Source organism: Orcinus orca, chromosome 3, assembly GCF_937001465.1.
Source record: "Orcinus orca chromosome 3, mOrcOrc1.1, whole genome shotgun sequence".
In the NCBI taxonomy this organism is placed as follows: domain Eukaryota; kingdom Metazoa; phylum Chordata; class Mammalia; order Artiodactyla; family Delphinidae; genus Orcinus; species Orcinus orca.
Window position 1 is genome coordinate 74,046,667 of NC_064561.1, and position 13,197 is coordinate 74,059,863.

Consider the following 13,197-nt stretch of genomic DNA (forward strand, 5'->3'; position numbering starts at 1 on the left):
CACAGTGTAAGCAGATGGCTGGCAAAACCAATGAACTGCTCCCTCTTGGCTTGGAGGGTGGGACCAATAAGGAGGCTCATGAGAGTCTGGCCTCGTGGCAGAGGCTGTACACAGCCATGGGAAGGCAGAGAAAGGGACAGATGAAGGAGGTGCCACAAGTTCAGTGAGTGCCCAGAGTGGGTTGTTTTGGGGAGGGGAGTCAGAGGTTCAGCATCTGTGTGACCCAGAATGCACTGTCATAGGAACACATTTTTTTTTTTTTAACATCTTTATTGGAGTATAATTGCTTTACAATGGTGTGTTAGTTTCTGCTTTATAACAAAGTGAATCAGCCATACATATACATATGTCCCCATATCTCTTCCCTCTTGCATCTCCCTCCCTCCCACCCTCCCTATCCCACCCCTCTAGATGGTCACAAAGCACCGAGCTGATCTCCCTGTGCTATGCGGCTGCTTCCCACTAGCTATCTATTTTACATTTGGTAGTGTATGTATGTCCATGCCACTCTCTCACTTTGTCCCAGCTTACCCTTCCCCCTCCCTGTGTCCTCAAGTCCATTCTCTAGTAGGTCTGTGTCTTTATTCCTGTCTTGCCCCTAGGTTCTTCAGAACTTTTTTTTTTATTCCATATACGTGTGTTAGCATATGGTATTTGTTTTTCTCTTTCTGACTTACTTCACTCTGTATGACAGAATCTAGGTCCATCCACCTCACTACAAATAACTCAATTTAGTTACTTTTTATGGCTGAGTAATATTCCATTGTATATATGTGCCACATCTTCTTTATCCATTCACCTCTCGATGGACATTTAGGTTGCTTCCATGTCCTGGCTATTGTAATAGAGCTGCAATGAACATTGTGGTACATGACTCTTTTTGAATTATGGTTTTCTCAGGGTATATGCCCAGTAGTGGGATTGCTGGGTCATATGGTAGTTCTATTCTTAGTTTTTTAAGGAACCTCCATACTGTTCTCCAGTGTGGCTGTATCAATTTACATTCCCACCAACAGTGCAGGAGGGTTCCCTTTTATCCACACCCTCTCCAGCATTTATTGTTTGTATATTTTTTGATGATGTCCATTCTGACCGGTGTGAGATGATATCTCATTGTAGTTTTGATTTGCATTTCTCTAATGATTAATGATGTTGAGCATTCTTTCATGTGTTTATTGGCAATCTGTATATCTGGAGAAATATCTATTTAGGTCTTCTGCCCATTTTTGGATTGGGTTGTTGGTTTTTTTGATATTGAGCTGCATGAGCTGCTTGTAAATTTTGGAGATTAATCCTTTGTCTGTTACTTCATTAGCAAATATTTTCTCCCATTCTGAGGGTTGTCTTTTGGTCTTGTTTATGGTTTCCTTTGCTGTGCAAAAGCTTTGAAGTTTCATTAGGTACCATTTGTTTATTTTTGTTCTTATTTCCATTTCTCTAGGAGGTGGGTCAAAAAGGATCTTGCTGTGATGTATGTCATAGAGTGTTCTGCGTATGTTTTCCTCTAAAAGTTTGGTAGTGTCTGGCCTTACATTTAGGTCTTTAATCCATTTTGAGTTTATTTTTGTGTATGGTGTTAGGGAGTATTCTAATTTCATTCTTTTACATGTAGCTGTTCAGTTTTCCTGGCACCACTTATTGAAAAGGCTGTCTTTTCTCCACTGTATATTCTTGCCTCCTCTATCAAAGATAAGGTGACCATATGTGCATGGGTTTATCTCTGGGCTTTGTATCCTGTTCCACTGATCTATATTTCTGTTTTTGTGCCAGTGCTATACTGTCTTGATTACTGTAGCTTTGTAGTATAGTCTGAAGTCAGGGAGTCTGATTCTTCCCGCTCCGTTTTTCTTTCTCAAGATTGCTTTGGGTATTCGGGGTCTTTTGTGTTTCCATACGAAGTGTGAAATTTTTTGTTCTAATTCTGTGAAAAATGCCATTGGTAGTTTGATAGGGATTGCATTGAATCTGTAGATTGCTTTGGGTAGTATAGTCATTTTTACAATGTTGATTCTTCCAGTGCAGGAACGTGGTATATCTCTCCATCTATTTGTATCATCTTTAATTTCTTTCATCAGTGTCTTATAATTTTCTGCATACAGGTCTTTTGTCTCCTTAGGTAGGTTTATTCCTAGATATTTTATTCTTTTTGTTGCAATAGTAAATGGGAGTGTTTTCTTAATTTCACTTTCAGATTTTTCATCATTAGTGTATAGGAATGCAAGAGATTTCTGTGCATTACTTTTTATCCTGCTACTTTACCAAATTCTTTGATTAGGTCTAGTAGTTTTCTGGTAACATCTTTAGGTTTCTGTATGTATAGTATCATGTCATCTGCAAACAGTGACAGCTTTACTTCTTCTTTTCCAATTTGGATTCCTTTAATTTCTTTTTCTTCTCTGATTGCTGTGTCTAAAACTTCCAAAACTGTGTTGAATAATAGCGGTGAGAGTGGGCAACCTTGTCTTGTTCCTGATCTTAGTGGAAATGGTTTCAGTTTTTCATCATTGAGGATGATTTTGGCGTGGGTTTGTCATATATGGCCTTTTTATGTTGAGGAAAGTTCCCTCTGTGCCACCTTCTAGAGGGTTTTTATCATAAATGGGTGTTGAATTTTGTCGAAAGCTTTCTCTGTATCTATTGAGATGATCATATGGTTTTTCTCCTTTTGTTTATTTGTTAATATGGTGTATCACATTGATTGATTTGCGCATATTGAAGAATCCTTGCATTCCTGGAATAAACCCCACTTGATCTAGGTGTAGGATCCTTTTAATGTGTGTTGGATTCTGTTTGCTAGTATTTTGTTGAGGATTTTTGCATCTATGTTCATCAGTGATATTGGCCTGTAGTTTTCTTTCTTTGTGACATCTTTTCCTGGTTTTGGGTGATGGTGGCCTCGTAGAATGAGTTTGGGAGTGTTCCATAGGAACACATTTGATCCCATTTTTGCTTCAGGAAAATTGAAACCAACAAAAGCAATAATCTGTCTTTATATGTACAGAAAAATGGGTGGAAAGCTATAAACCAAAATGTTAATGTGATTTCTGAGTGGTGATGTTATGAGATATTTTCATTTTCTTCTTATTGCTTATCTTTCTGAATATTCTATAATGAACATCCATTACTTTTGTAATAAAAACACTGAAATAAAATAATTGAGGGGGTGAGGAGGTGAAGTTAAAAAGGAGGAGGAGCATCTTTTGGGTGGAAGATGCTGGAAAGGTCTGTTTAGTTATGTTGAGGTGATGGCCTCATGGGTTCTTAGAAAAAGAGGGTCAGGATTCCAGGAGTGAATTTGTAAATCTTTCTTCTCGAAATGACCATGACATCATGGGCCAGACTGAGCATTCTGAGGCTGGGGGAGGACCATGGACCTCCTGTTGGTTGATTGAAGGACCCTCGCTGGCTCAGAGAGAGTGCTGCCAGGGAGGGGCTCTTCTACCATCGCGTTGATCTCCCCAAGCCTGCCATGCATGCATGTGCGTGCGCATGTATGTGCGTGAAGAGACCACTTCACCAGTGGGAGGATGGAGGCCAAGCCCCTGATTTGGGCTCTGCAGACCCTGGCGTGGGCCTTGGTGGGCAGAAAGGCGTCCAGTTCTAGAATCTTCTTCCAGATGAGGCCGTTCAGGAGGGCATCAGGACTATTAACCTCCCTTCTTCTCCACAGCTTTCACTCATCGCAATGCCCTGCAGAAGGAACCTTGAAAGACAGTGCTCAAATGAGTTTCAGTGACGTCTAATCTGCCGCTCAAGGGGCTGTGCTGGTTTTTTATTAAAGTTCATTATTTTCAATTACGAAAGAGGGGGTTTGGCGGGCTTACGTCTTCAACCTAATTGAACCATTTCCCCCACTCCTCTCCCTAGTGTAAAGCATTCTCACCCTTTGGTACAGAAAACAGCAGAGAAAACATTTCTTCATTTTAAGGAAATATATTTATCCATGAAGGGCATCGAGAATTGAAGAAAACATAACAGGCTTGGTTTGGAAGTGAGGCAGCAAGTGGTTGCTGCCAGAGAGCCTGATACTGGGGGTCCTTGAAATCCAACACCCATGGGGAGGGGTCGCTAGTGCCAGCTCCCAGGATTCCTGGGTCCTCCACTGGGGTTCCATGGGCTGCTTTGGTTCCTGGGAAATGGGGGCTGCTTTACGGGGAAAACTTTATAAGGTCGATGGAGGCCACTAGCTGGAGGGACAGCGGAATTGTTCCTGGATAAGCAGAGCTCTCTCTCTCTTCCCTCCCATCCTCCCAACAAGATTTCTGGATTGGAAAAAAATGATTATGGCTGCCGCTTGTCCTTGAAAGGAGCTGAGCTCTGGAGTTCGACCTTCCACGGAGCCTCAAAGGGATTTCATAAAAAGCGTGCGGCGGAGGGGTTGGGGCCTGTGGGGCAGGGTGTCGGGAGAGTTGGCAGGCTTCTTGCACATGCATCTCAGCTCTGCACACGCAGTCATCAGCTTGCTTTGAAACACGTTTCCTAAAGCATTTCTGCTGAAGTCCGGTGTCGAAGCCAGGCAATCCAGTGAGTGGTGAGAGGTGGGCTGGGGGATTGGGAAGCCAGGTCCTCAAGGCTGTTGCTGTGTCACAGGGGAACTGGGAGGTCACCGTCCTCCCCCGTGCAGGGGACCCCCTTTCTCGTTCCTGCTGAAAAGGGCTGTGGTGAGGACAAGCATTTCTCCCAGACCAGAGCCCAAGTGGGCCGGCAAGGTTAGGAGTGGTGAGCATGGAGAAGTGTTCTGACCAAGTGCATTCAGGTCTCTGATTACTTTGTCCCCTGCCTTTTATTTGGGTGTGAAGGAAGCCGGGGAGAAGGGGCACAGGAGGAAGGGTCTGCTATTCTGGTAGAGCTGGTGGAGAGAAGGGAGGGATTGCTCTGGGGCCCTGTCCACTGGCCCACTTGGAAGTGGCTCTCAGGCCCTTCTCATGAATCTAACCTTGGGTTCCTGTGACCCGTCTCTTTATCCGCCTCCCGTCAGTTGTCCCTGGTGCCTTTTATTGCCTGGGCGCTGTGAGATTGGTAGGGGGTTGCAAAGTGATGAAGAGATGCCCCTAATGGCATGGAGCTTGCTCGTTAGCAAAGAAGATGCCAGGTGTCCCTACTGACTGTGCTCCCAGCGGAGGGTGGGAAGGGCTTCAGGAAAGGGGCTTTCTGGGACATTCAGATACCATGGAACTCGGAGTCATGGAAGGCTTTAGGGTGAAGAAGCACTTCTCCTGGCCTCCATAGGATTTGACAGGGAGATGTTTGAGAGGATGTTCCGGGCTTGGGGGCCAGCAAGGGAGAAGGCCTGGAGGTGGGTAAGGGGGAAATGGAAATGGGGAGATTCAGTGCTGAGCATGGGTGAGGGAGGGTGGAGAGGGTGGGGTGGGAGGGGTAAAATGGATGCTAGCTGTGGGGAGCCTTGGACACCTTCTAGGAGCTTGGTCAGGGGACAGGACGAGGAAAGCTTTGGAGGTCTGTGAGTTTGGGAGCTCGCTTTGAGAAAGCTCACTGATTGCCTAGCTGCTGGGGCTGGGGCTGGTAATGTGGTAAGAGGGGAGGAGGTGAACAGGGGTGCTTTGGAAGCTGCTTGGGGAAGGGGCAGTGGGGGTTCTCTTCCTCGGTGCCCTGAGCATCACCATAGAAGGCACGGCCAAATGCTGAATCAGGCCCATGTGTCCCTGGTGCCCTGACTGTCTTGTCTGAGACCATGGCTAAGAAACTGGCCCCGTCTCTTAACTCTGCTCTTTAAATCTGGGCCCTTGAAGGACTGGAACCTCATCCCCAACCAGAACTGCCAAAGCTGGCTCTCTCTACTGTCTAGAGGACTGGAAGCCTCTGGTATTGGTTGCCTGGATCATACCCAGCACCTGATACCTGCCTTGGCCTGGATCTGCTAAAGCCATCCTCTCCCCACCTACCCCCATCTTCTGCTTCCCCTGAGTGTTAGTCAACACCCAAGAAAGACTTTGGTGCTCTGAAGACCCTGCCAGCGAGAGGGTTCTCAGTGAGCCTGGGGATGGTGGGCTGGTGGGGATGCGGAAGCCCAGAGCTGACACTTGAAATGTGTCATTATTTTATTAAAGTTTAAAATTTAATAAAACACACTTTATGGGAGATGTTCCAGCTCCACATACATCATTCGGCTTCTTGCTGATGCAGCATGTTGGGCGCACAGCCATGACTCCCCGTCTCTGGATGTCAAGAAGGGAAGGCCTGGTGGTTGCTGGGGACTGCTGAGGTTGGGGGTGGGACAGAGCTGGGCCAAGGTCAGGCCGGCCCAGGGTCGTGTCTTTGGTGCTGTTGTTCCGAGCCCGCCTAACATTTCTGCCTTCATTGCAGCAGCCTGTCCTTGACCAGTAGTTGAGGGTACCCTGAAAGCCCTTAAACCCCCACATGGAGAGGAGTAGAGCAGAGGATACAGGAATAGACTGCAGAGCCAAACGGCCAGGATCCCAGCTCCGCTGGCTACTCGCTGTGCTGGTTCTCGAGCGCTTCTTCATCTGTAAGGTGGCAATAACAAGCGATCCACCCTCATTGGGTTATAGCCAGGTTGTGCCAGTGAGGTGCTTAGCATAGTACTGGCACTTAGCACGAAATGAGAAGTCACACTTTTTTTATATTTTATTATGCGCTAGATGCTGTTATATATTATGTCCCTACCCTCACGGAACCCGAAGTCAAAATAAGGGGTTAAGTTCACGGACACCTGAAATACTTGGAGGTATGCTACGTATTGAGAGGAACCCATAGTGAGTATGTGTGTGTAATCTGGGGAGGCTTCTAGGAGGAGGTGATTTTTTGACCTGGCCTCTTAGGGAAGGGGGAGGCATTCAGTTGAAAGATCTAAAGAAACCTGACAAATACTACCTCAGCCAGGTGACCAAGGTCAACATCAATGGTGATAAATCATGTTGATATTGAATAGTATATACTCTGGATATGAGAATGGCACTTTATCTCTGTAGTCTTCCTCCCTAAAACCCATAACTCAAGTCTAATCAGAAGGAGAACATCAGACAAATTCCAGTAGAATAACATCTGACACAGTATCTGACCAGTACCCTTCAAAACTGTCAAGGTTATCAAAAACCAGGAAATCAGAGAAACTTGCACTGCTGAGAGGGGACTAAGAGGATGACTAAATGTGATGTAATATCCTGGATGGGATCCTGGAACAGGAAACGGACATCAGATCAAAACCAATAAAATCTGAAAAAAGTCAATCTGGAAAAGTTGTAGTGCAGCTAAAACAAAAGGATCTAAACTCATTTTCTCCGAAAAGGGTGCAACTGAGAAAAGCTGAGCATATGATTGTCTCAAAGAGGTATTCACAATGATTGAAGTCTAGCTAAGGGCTGGGATTCCAACCATCGCTGACGCTGGTGCTAATGAGGATGATACCAACAATAACAATGATAACTAACAAGGAAAATTTAGACCTACTAAGGCCGGTGTTTATTGGCCTGGACTTTGCCCTCCTTCCTGGCATACCTCTTAAGAGTGTGTATCACGGCAGACTGCCCATCAGGAAATCTTATTGCGAGCTTACCCAGTGTGGGGCATGGTTCCTGACCCCTGGAGGTCACAGCTGCTGGGGAGACTGGTGAGGAAACAGGCCTCGGCACAGGGTGTGTTGAGTGTTGGGAATGGGTGCACAGTCCTACCTGGAGTGACGGGCGAGGGAGCCTCCCAGACCCGGGAACGTGAGCATTGCGCACAGGCCTCCTTGGTGATGGTGTGGCACTGGGAACCCGCTCAGAGGCTTCTCCGTAGACTTGGTCACACCTCCTGGACCAGAGCATAGCCCCTCAAAGCAGCTGGGTGAAAACATTTTTTAAAAATCAGAGAAATGATTACAGTTTGGCCCAGATTTCCAGTGCTGAGAGAGCAGTGAGACATTTGCATGAGCTCTCTGCTGTCATTCATGGCTTTCCTTTTAATCGCTATTTATTTTTAAATATCTGTCTAATGTATAATACAAGCTTAGGCTCTTGAGGCCATCGTCTCCCTTTCAGCTCTGTTTCTGAAATCCCATTTAGGGAGGACAAATAGCTTTTGGGTACAAGAGTCTTTGCCTCTTCAAAGGAGCAGTTAGCAGGCTTTTCTCTCCTGCCTGTGTCTGTCTGTGGCTGGGGGAGATAAAGTGAGATGATTTTAATTCCATGTAAGCTCTCCAGGGGTCTGGCTGTCGAGGGAGGTAGCCGCTGTCTTTGTTGGCTTCCTTTTCTCATAGAACTTCTGTGTCGATTTCTTGGGGTGGGATGGGGAGGGTAAAGTGATGGCACTGGCAGGGGTCTTTCTCTGTCTACTGGCCGCCATCAAGGCCCGAGGAACTGGGCCCAGCATTTCTCTGAATTACAAAGCATCTCTCAGCACCATGTTTGCAGTAATGACTCAGAAGGGCGTTTGCTGAGTTTGTGAGTATTTCTGTGTGTGAGTGCCCCACATCACGAGGTTGACTGGATTTCTTAAGCATGCTTATCCTCTGAGCCAGAATTTATGGAGCACCGACTATGTACCGGTCACAAGCCGCACAAAGATGCCAAGCCTCCTGCCAGCTTGGTGGAGTGGTAAACCCTGGGAAAGAGGAATATGGGGTGCTGGGAGAGCTCAGAGGAGAGGTACCTGACCCAGTTCGGGAAGGCTTCCTGGAGGAGGTGATGTTTAGACTGAACTCTGAAGGATGAGTAGAGGTCATCCTGCTAGTGCTTTGCTTTTCCATGAGAGAAGCATGGGTACTGGGTCTGTCAGGTGCAGGCCTGGCACCTTGAGAGGAACACTATGAGGTGGGGACGTGATCAGACACTTGCAGCTCAAAGGACTGTGGAGGTGACGGTGAGGGGCAGCTGATGTCAGAGTCTGCCTGGCATGATGGGGTTGTCTCAGGCTGGGGAGGGGATGGTGGGAGTGGTCCTTATCCTTAGACCCTTGGGACTAGCTAGGGGACAAAATAGTTTGGGAAGAAATAGCAGGTGTCACATCTCCCCAGCAATGAGGACTAAACCAAGAGGTGATGTAGGGGGCCAAGCAGGGACCTCAAATGGTGTCTCCTGCCAGGACCCTCATCTGGGATCACCTGGCTGTAATGACAGATCTCGGAGCTGTAGTCAGGAGTCAGGGGGAGGTGGTGTGGTCATCAGCTGGTGCTGAAAGCTCTTCTTGCCTTTGTTTAACCTAAGAGTGGCCCCTTCCAGTGCCTAGGGGTGCTTGGTTCCTGGCTGGGGTTTGGAGGACTTAACGGGAGTCTTCTTCCAGGGTGTGGAGACCGTGAGGACCGCAGGCTCTGGCTCTGTGGAGCATAACTGTGGCAAGACAGCTTCTCGGCCCACTGTCTGGCAGCTACTGGACCCTGGTGGCAGATTCCCTCCCCCTCAGGGAGCCAAGCCCTTAAGCTGTGTGTGGAGCTGGAGGCTGGGTGGTGTGCTGTGCCCTTCAGTGTGCCAAGGGGGGACACTTGGCTTGTGGGCAGTTGGCTCACCGGGCATCTGTTAGTGTGGCAGCATCACAGGACCAGGTATTAGAAAACTCAGGTTCTTGCCAAGGGATTTGCTGGGTTACGTGGTCAGGTCACCTCGCCTGACATTGCCTCTGTTTCTTCTCCTTCTCCCTCAGTTTTGTCATCTTGAAATGTGGGTGGTTGAGATTACATGTGGCATTCAGTGCTGGCTTCGCCAGAGCAGCCTGGTATTCCAAGGCCTGTAGGCAGGCCTGGCCCTGCGTTCTGCAAAGTCCCCTCCCCCAACTCCCTTTTGGGCCTCGGGTCCAGAATCCAGAATGCCCACTAGGGCCTCCCTCTCTGGTGACTCAGCTCTTGGAGCACAGGAAAAAGTCAGAGCAAAGAACGTGAAGATGAACTCAACAGCAGGGTCCTCAAAATAGCTCCCCGGACAGCTTGGGATAGGGGGCAGCACTAATTTTATCTGCTTGCGTTTCCTCAATTCACAGCGACAGCAAAGTGCCCTTCCCAGATACGACCAGATCATTCACTATGGTTTTGGAGTCGGGGTAGAGCAGCTCTCTGCCTGCCAGGCCCCGAGGATGCTGTGCGTGAGCAGAGATGCTTGTGTTAGAGCTCTGTGGAGGGCTCAGGCCCTGCCCTGGGGAGCCCGGCATTGTTACCCGGAGAATCTCTCCAGTTTTCTGTTCTGCAGAGTCCCGCTCTTCCCACTCTGGGAAGAGTGTCTGGCCTGGACTCTTCGCTGAGTGATGGGCAGGCATTGCTATCCCCATTTTACAGGTGAAAGGGTGAGATCCAGAGTTTACCTCATTCTTCTTGGCTCACACGCTGAGTCAGAGGCAGGGTTCGGTGTAGAAATGCTTCCCTATGCTCTTCCTGTACTGTCCCAAGATGGGTCACCCCAGGGACTTGCTCTCCATCCTTCTTCTGTCCCCCCGTCTTCTTTCCCCTTTCTCCCATCCTCTGGAGCTCTCCTGTCCACACAGTAGCCACCAGCCACATGTGGCTACTGAGCCCTTGAAACGTGGCTGGTCGAGATGGGCTGGAAGTGTAAGATGAACCCTGGAGTTTGAAGATTTGGTACAGAAAAAAGAATGTAAGCTATCTCATTAATAATATTTTGTATGGGCTACATGTTGAAGTGATCATGTTTTAGAGATACTGGGTTAAATAAAATATACTATTAAAATTTATTTTTAATGTACTTCCATGAAAATTTAAAAATTACAGATGTGACTCATGTTATCTTAGAAAGCGCTGCTCCGAGTCTTGCTACTCAAAGTGTGGACCCTGGACCAGCAACACTGACATCCCCCGGGCTAGGCACTGTGCCCACTAGTGCCCCAGGGGGAGCACGGAGGGTGTTGCTGGGAAGGAGGCGCTGAGGGCCTGCAGCTCGTAGACATACTGATGACTGTGGCCCTCTTCACTCTAAAGTCAGGATCTGCTGCCAACACTCATATCTGCTCCCCCTGGGCCTGGGTTTAGTGGACAGAATAAGGGTTTAGAGCGAGGTTCCCCCCTGCCAAGAATCTGATTCTGAAGAAGTGATTCTGGTCACCTGAGTCTATTTCTCCCCTGCGATTCTGTAAAATCTGATGGCGACTCTAGCCTTCTGGGCTGTGTTCCAGCGATGGAAGAGAAGGGTGTGTGCAGTCCTTCAGGCTGGTGTGATGGGATTTTCAAGCAAGAGAGCCCCTGCCTTGGGAGGTGGCAGCTGGCCTGACGTGCAGTTCTGGGGCAGGGGGCAGATCTGAGGGGGGCAGGTGACTGGTGCAGGGGTGGAGGGGGTGTGTGGCCGGAGAGGGCCTGGGGGTAAAGCACCGGTTGCGGGGGCCCAGGCCAGAGGGACTGCCCTGGGGACACCCCCACCCTGCCCTCAGAGGTGCCTGCCAGGGGTTAGGCCTCTGCAGGGCTGTGGACCCAGTCTGGGTCCAGGTGGGTGCCGGCCAATCTCCCAGCCACAGTCTGACAACTGGACCAGGCACCCAGCTGACAGGGAGGGGGTTCTGTGTGCTCATGGCTGTCTGGCTGGACATCAAAGACAGTGTTTAACCTGAAGGGGGGGAAAATCTGTGTTCTTTAAAAACCTTGTTCTTAGGTGTTTGCATTTTCCTTATGGGTTCTTTTTTCCCCTGAGTTTCCTAGAAGGGTTTCTTTTGAAAATTTTTAAAACTTTACATTGAGAAATTTACCCCAACAACTTTCAGGTGGAGGAAAAGGATTTGCTTCCACCTGGGCTGGGATAGTGGGGTAGGGGTTAGGGCAGGGGAAGAACAGGCAGGCCTGGAGTTCCCTCCCCCAGGGAGGGTAGCAGGATGGGAATCAAAGGAGGCATTTATTATCCCACCACCCCTTTCCTCTCTTCAAATCCTGCTCAGTCTTCCGGGCCAGCTCCAGTGCCCCTTCTTCCAGGAAGCCTTACTGACCACTGTCTCTTGCACCTGTCTCTGCTAGGTGCTTCCCTAGGTGATTTACATAGATTCTGTCTTTAATCCCCACAATAGATGAGAGTGCTGTGATTATTATTATCCCCATTTCCAGATGAGGAGACTAAGGCTCAGAGAAGTTAAATGGCTTACTTGAGAGTATGTTGTTGGCGAGTAGTCAACTGAGATTCTGAATCAGGACTTCCACTACATACAGCAAGTACTTAATGGTTTATGGCTGCAGTTGGACTGGCTGTTGATTTCAGAGCTCCGTCAACTAGCCTGAAGGGAGCTACTTAGGCTTCTGGTCACACCCAGGGGTGTGGTGGGTGGTAGGAAGGCGGGGCCTTGAGAGAACAGACCTGCTCCTTGCTGGACAGGAGACTGGTAGTGACACAGAGGCCAGGGTTAGGGTATGGGATGGGCCACAGAAACGCTGGCCCTGGGTGTCGTGCGCACTGAAACAAACAGCCCAGTTTGAATTTGGGGCCTCTATCTGGTGGGGGATTGGAGGGTGTCACCTACCCAGGCGTCCCCACATCTGGTGGCCTTGGCCACTGACAGCCCCTGGGCCCAGTATTGGCTGGCCAGCGAACCCCAGTGTCAATCCACATTCTTCTCTTTGCTCACCCTTCTCACTGATCATCTCTCTAAGATGAGCATATAAATAGGAAGAGAAATACAGTGTGGGACTCAAGCCTGTTTCCTCAGCTCTGACATAAATAATTCAGCCCCTTCCTTATGTGTCTACACTGTGCTTGACCGCAGTGACTCCTGGATGTCCAGAACCGGGGCAAGGAAGTAACCCAGTGGGCAATTGGTAACTTGGTAACTGGGGGAGGGTGGGAGAAAGAGGAGGGCAAGGTGAAAGAAGTGCTGAGGAAAGGCCTCCGTTTGATTGGGTGTAAATTATTACCACTCAGTCAAGAGTCAACTTCTGGAAGTATCTGTTCCATGTTGTGCTTGCTGGTGAAGGGGCTGCTCCTTTGTTCTTCCATCCCTCCCTTGCATACACGTGTGTACACACACACACACACACACACACACACACACACACACACCAGTGCCCGAGCTTGCTGTTTTCTGACCTGCTTCTTCACATGTCCAGGTGTGGAGGCTTGGTCAGGGCAAGAGCCAGCAGAGCCTCCAGGGTGTGGTGGGGAAAGGTGTGGAGTTGGACCCACTGCCTGTACACAAAGATAGGCAGATAGTTGGTTTTAACACAGAATTCTCAGATGGCGCCCACGATTGCCACCCCTGGCGCACGTGCCCTGCATAACCATCTCCTTGGGTATAAGTGGGACTGTAAGTACGATGGGTTAGCAC

General features: G+C 48.6%; 1 long non-coding RNA gene across 1 annotated transcript in view; it reads right to left on the reverse strand.

The window, feature by feature from the left end:
- Positions 1–250: 250 nt before the first annotated feature.
- LOC125964043 (uncharacterized) overlaps positions 251–13,197 on the reverse strand; it is a 365,140-nt gene continuing 352,193 nt past the window's right edge. Inside the window, exon 2 of the long non-coding RNA XR_007476563.1 lies at positions 251–965. This is a non-coding gene — a long non-coding RNA (uncharacterized LOC125964043). The remainder of the gene's footprint in view (positions 966–13,197) is intronic.